The 6,000-nt window shown below is 42.7% G+C and overlaps 1 protein-coding gene across 4 annotated transcripts in view; it reads left to right on the top strand.

Annotated features, from left to right (window-relative positions):
- Positions 1-6,000, top strand: part of Slc24a2 (solute carrier family 24 member 2) — a 258,730-nt gene that overhangs the window by 79,449 nt on the left and 173,281 nt on the right. The gene's annotated exons all lie outside the window — the stretch shown is intronic.

Below are 6,000 nucleotides of genomic sequence, written 5' to 3'. Positions count from 1 at the left end.
TGTTCTTAGTGTCTCTGGCTAGAGCTTGTCCTGTCCCTGCCGCCCTGCAAGTCCCCTGCGACTCGTGGACCTGTTCCTCCAAGCTGGCTGCTCCGGTCTTAGTATTGTTATGTATATATTATATGTAATAATCTCTGTGTGTATAATTTTATAGAAAACTGTGACAGCTTTGAATAGATTTGTTCATAGCCTGGACAAGTCAGTTTCTTGTGTGAATCTAATGATCTGTGCTGTGCACTAGCTGTAGGTCATATTTCCTCCAGAAAGTTCTAGTGGGAGGCTTGAAGTCCAGCAATCACTGTCTGAGTGTGCCACTGCCCAGGATTTTACAATAAACTGATAAGTGTGCAGTACAGGGCAGCTAATAGATTGCTGTAGGTCTGGCTCCCTGAATATCATAAAGAAATATGGTGCTGTCACTTCTCAATACATTTCAAAACATTTATTTAAAATACCAATAAATTTTGTTTCACAGTGAAGACTTATAGATCAATATTAAGGAATTGTTTATCCATGAATTACTAGAGTTGGTAACATGTAAATAAATACCAGTTTTGCATGAAAAAAAAAAAAAAAAAAAAAAAAAGAAACTCACCAGAGAGGAAATGGTGGCTCTCGCCAGAGTCTCTGGCTTAAGGCGTTCCCTGGAGGTAGGCCCTCCACTTGCAGGGAAGGGGCAGAGAAGGACACTGATCCACCTCTGTCACTCGGAAGCTGAGAGGATCCTGTCCCTGCCACCCTGCGGCTCCCCTGGGAGTCGTAGGGCCTGTGCCTCCAGGCTGGCTGCTCCAGTCTCAATAACTCACCCGAGAGAAAATGGCCTATTATTGTCTTTAAAAGGTGTTACCAAAACATTTCCATCCACTTATATTTGGAGAATGCGCTCATGGAATTACTTAATTTTAAGAAGTTATATTTAATGTATTTGGAAGTCCTCATTCCCTGGAGGTTCTCCGGAGCCCCACTGCAATAGAACATCTTTTAATAGCTGACTAAACCCAAGTCTTAGGAGGATGGCTATTCTGACTGTTTGTAAGATCTGCCAGCAGTTGGGGGAGAGCTACCCTTAGCGTCTCCCAAATGTGAAGCTTATTTGGCCCTTAATTCCTCTTCAGCACTTGAAGTTCCTTCCAGAAAAAGTCAGCATCCTAGACATTAGTCCAGCATGGTTTAAGGGATTCAGGAAGAAAGCCTCATGCTGGGACTGTATGGTGATGCTATTAAAACTCAGAGAAGCGCACTTATGACTTAGAAGGAAGAGCAAGAGATGGCAGCCTTTCATCAGCCACACTCCTAATTACCAGCGTGATTTTTGCTCTGTGGCAAGCAAACATCATTGTAAATACTGGTTGAGAACCCCGCCTTCTGATGTCAGGAAATGACTGCAGTTTTAGGTCTCAAACACAAAATTCTTACATTGTTCACAAAAGTGCTTGACAATAACCTGTTTCTGCTTTCAAAGAGCTGTTCTAGAGAGGATGGGTGAAAATGGGACTCTCATTAGAACACCCCTAAAGCCTTATCATCAGTAAACAGTGACCACTGCAGTTTTTAACAAGTTCCATTGAAGCCTTTCTTCAATTGTGGCAAACTCCCCTTCCCACAAGAGAACTTCCCCTCAGGCTTTGGAGTCTTGACACAGTACTAGTACCTTGTTCACCAAAACAGTCCTTCATGTTTTCTGAGTACTTGTTGTTAGGGGTACAGCCTTAGGTAAAACAAATGCATACCCAGCAGAAAATGTGATGTAACATTAGATTGTGATAAATAATAGGAAGAAGATAAGATAGGGAAGGGGGTGGGGCAGATGGAGCACAGGCTTCAGTTTCCACACTGGGTTTTGAGAAAGTTTCCCTAGAGGTGAAATTTGAGTGCAGAACTAAATTAAGTGGCAGAGTGAATCAGGCAGATATCTAGGGCAGTGATTCCTAACCAGGGGTGACTTTCTCTCTCAAGGGACATTTGGCATCTGGAATGTTTTAACTGTCACAGCCAAGGATGAGGTTGCTGCTGACCTTTGCTATAGAGGGTCCAGGAATGATGTTAAACATCTTTGCGCGCGCGAGCTTGTGCATGCGGGTGCGTGTGCGTGTGCGTGTGCGTGTGCGTGTGCGTGTGCGTGTGCGTGTGCGTGTGCGTGTGTGTGTGTGTGTGTGTGTGTGTGAGGGTAGTGCTTGTGATGTGGCACACTGTAGTGTTCAGAGGATAACTTCAAGTTTCCATCCTTATCTTCCACTTTGTATGAGGCAGTCTCTTGGCTGCTTTTCCACAGTGCATTGGCATAAACTGACTGATTGGCCAGACTGCGTGACCCACAGGCTTCTGGGAACTGTTTGGTTTCAATCTCCCTTTTCCCCCTAGGAATGACTGATGTTTGGACTGGGTGTTCAGCTTTTACATGGGTGCTGGGGATTCCAACTCAGCTGCTCATACTTGCACAAGTGTTTTTATACACAGAGCCATCTCTCTACACCTTAAACATGTTAAAATGCACAGGACAGGCCTCTGTGACAACCATCCAGCCTAAACATCAGGAACTGGGAAAGAACATTCCAAACTAAGAAGACAGTAAACACAGGACCATGCACTGAGAAAGTAACTGGATTGAATGTTCAGGGAAGACTAAGAAGGCCTGTGTAATGAGCCTGGTAACAAATGGATATATGGCACAAAACAGATTTGAAAGATAGCTCAGAGCCAAGTCCTGTGGTAACACTCAAGGCCTCCATCTCTTCTTTCTCCAGTCCTCACTTAAGATTCTGCTACACATCCCTCCTGGGAGACCAGGCTGGTTTTGATAGGAGTTCTGGGTATCTGACCCCAGGGTTTTGTGGGAAAACAGGGATTTCACACTCACCTACACAAAGAGTGGCTTCACATGCATCTTGCCTTTTTGGGGAATCCTAAAGTTGGCTCTCTAGGGATTTAGGAAACAATAGAAACACAGTCACCACTAAGGTAGTTCCTTCTCTTGTAAATATTTGAATTTACATTTTTTGGAGTCAAATAAAATACAAAACTCATTCCTACCAGCCCATGGAATCCTAGTCTGATGGCTTGACCCTGCCCTCCTCTCAGGATTCTGGGTCATTTCCTGGATATCCATTTGCTTTTCTTTTGACCTCCCTCGGGCTTTTCTAGCTGAAAGTCCTTGTGGCTTCTGGGAAGCGCGGACACCCCAGAATTGTTCAAGACCCAGATCAGCCTGCTATACTTTCTCCTGGCCTCTGTGCTTGGTATACCGATGACTACTGGGATATGCTAGCTAAGCTAGTATGTTGCCCTCTGGTTTGTTTGTTTGTTTTAAAGAATGTTCAAAAATAATGATGCAAAGAGGAGAGACTGGTCCCTGAGGCATGCTAGCATCCCTCCGGGTCGTCACTTGGGTTCAGGCTTCTGGTTCTTGGAGTCCTCTGCATCACTTCTCAACGCTATGTTATTTTCCCACCTGCCCACATCCTCCTGCTTTCGCACCCACACAGCAAAGCCTGTTCTGATCTCTGAGTATTACTCACTTGCTCTGTTCTCTTACTTTGTTTAATGAACAAAGAACCCTTTGGATTGCAGATACAGATTTCATATTTCCACGCTCAAACATTTTCCTTGTGCTGTGCAGGCAGTGGCTGTGGTTTGAAGAGACAACAAAGCAAAGTTAGAAATCTGCTTCTTGCGTCAGCACTGTTTGCCCTCTCTCGATTTTCCACACTCTTGGTAATGGCTGGCCTTTACACTTTTTTTAAGAACAATTTTCATCCCTAGAACAAGTTAAATGTCACCCAGGATCCCAAAGAGCTTTCGTTTATAGGATTTTGTCTTTCTTCATTTACCATACTCCAAATTAAAACCAGGGACATTTGGAGCTTAATACAGAGCATCAACCATCAGAATGATGACATCATGTTATACAGCCTCTGAATGATGACATCATCACATGTTATACAGCCTCTGAGAAACGCTGTGTGTTCCTGATAGAATAGAACCAAACAGGAAAATGTAGTTGTCCTTTTGTGTCTGATAAGAGAGTCTTGATGCCAAGAATCAAGTCCCTTATATAATATAGGGTTTGTGTATAACCTACACACTTCCTCTACAAACTTTAAATAATCTATACATTACTTATTGATAGCGTTTGCCTCGCGGCGGCGCGTCCACAGACACCAGATACAAGCAGCTCTGTGTTTTTGGAAGTTTAATTGGGGGGGGGGAGTGAGGACCACGGCGCGTGAAGGGAGAGAGAGGGGAAAGAGGGAAGAGAGAGAAAGATGGAGGAAAGTATATATATATATATATATACTATATATATATGCATATACATATATATATATATGTATATATATATAGTATATACATATATATATATATATGTCGTGACGTAGCAGTCCAGGTAAAGGTGGGAGCTGAACCCAATGAATTCTGGGAATATCCGTTGTCTTGACGACAGGTCTGTGGGCCCGTCCACATCTGCCGTGCTGGGTGCTAACACTTATAATAACCAATACAATATAAATTATATATTTGCTATATTGTATTAAAAATGAGAAAAAAAATCGGAACATTTAATACAGATCCAGATTTTTTTTCACTAGTTTGCCTCCTGTTTGGTTACAGCTACGATGGGACAAATATAGCACCTTAATGATGTAAACATAGTTTTAATCTTTAGTGGGAAAAAAATCCTCAGATCTTACTTTGAGAAATGCTAAGAAGTCAGGCAGTGGTGGCGCACGCCTTTAATGCCAGCACTTGGGAGGCAGAGGCAGGCAGATTTCTGAGTTCTAGGCCAGCCTGGTCTACAGAGTGAGTTCCAGGACAGCCAGGGCTACACAGAGAAACCCTGTCTCGAAAAACCAAAGGGGGGGGAGCAGGAGAGAGAGAAATGCTAAAATGAGGCAAGTATTTTTCAATACCACTAAGTTAATCTTCCCTTGGCCTGAAGTGGTTCGTAGATATCCAGAAAGAGAAAAGTAAGATCCCAAAGAGCTTTTGTTTATAGGATTTTATCTTTAGTTATTTTTACCTAAGAATGTGTTAAGGGCTTTCTTGGTACCTATTCCATCACACAATCTCTTCCAGTCAAATGTGGGTCTCAATCCATGAGCAGCTGTTCGTCTCCACTGACCTACTTGAGGATGGAATCAGCTCTGTCTGCATTTTTACAGCAGCCTCAAAGCCAACCGACAGCCTGCAGTCCACAGCCTCTGATCCACATTCTCCAATCATGACTCCAGTCATGCTGTCAGAGCAAGGTTCCTAAGCACTCATATTGATCATGTTTGACCTTGAACTTTCTCACTGCCCTTTGGGTAAAGTGAAACTCTCCCATATGGCTGATGGGATCCATGTATAACCAAGCTCTGCTGAGCTAAAAGTTTATCTGAACATGTGACCTTGACCTTCTATTTGAGATCTCAAATGTGTCTTTTCCTCAAATGTGCAGATATCACTTTCTCTGGAAGACTCCATTACCAATCCTGTCTACACAGTGACATCGGTCCTCCTAGTGTTTGTCAACAGCTCATCAAGGAATGAAAATAAAGCAACTTCCTCTTGCATTAATTTGAACAAGAGCAAACCCAAATTAGAATTCTCTCCTCTTCCTGTTTTCAGTCTGACCCTAACAAAGGGCTTTGCTCTCTATTTATTAAGTAGCACAAAAAAATATGGTATGGGAAACACGTAAGGGATTAATTACTATTTTAAATACAGAATATTTTAATAATATCATTTCTCCTCCCAGATACTTCCCCTCCTATCCAGGGAACCTCATGATCTATCTACCCAGCTTCCCCACCCCCAAAACAACAACCAAAAAAACACTAGCAAACCAAAAAACTGCACAAAACAAGCAGACAAGTAAATATGAAGTTCTGTTTTGTGTTAACTAACTGACTATTCTAGAATATGGACGAAGTCTGCCTCTCACTGTGTGAATCACTCCATTGGAGAAAACTGATATTTCCTCTCTAGAAGCTATCAATTTCCTGTCCCCTTCAGAATGAG

This window comes from Mastomys coucha, unplaced genomic scaffold, assembly GCF_008632895.1.
Source record: "Mastomys coucha isolate ucsf_1 unplaced genomic scaffold, UCSF_Mcou_1 pScaffold18, whole genome shotgun sequence".
Classification (NCBI taxonomy): Eukaryota; Metazoa; Chordata; class Mammalia; order Rodentia; family Muridae; genus Mastomys; species Mastomys coucha.
The sequence above is the reverse complement of the archived record's forward strand: the minus strand, read 5'-3'. Positions and strand labels throughout refer to the sequence as shown.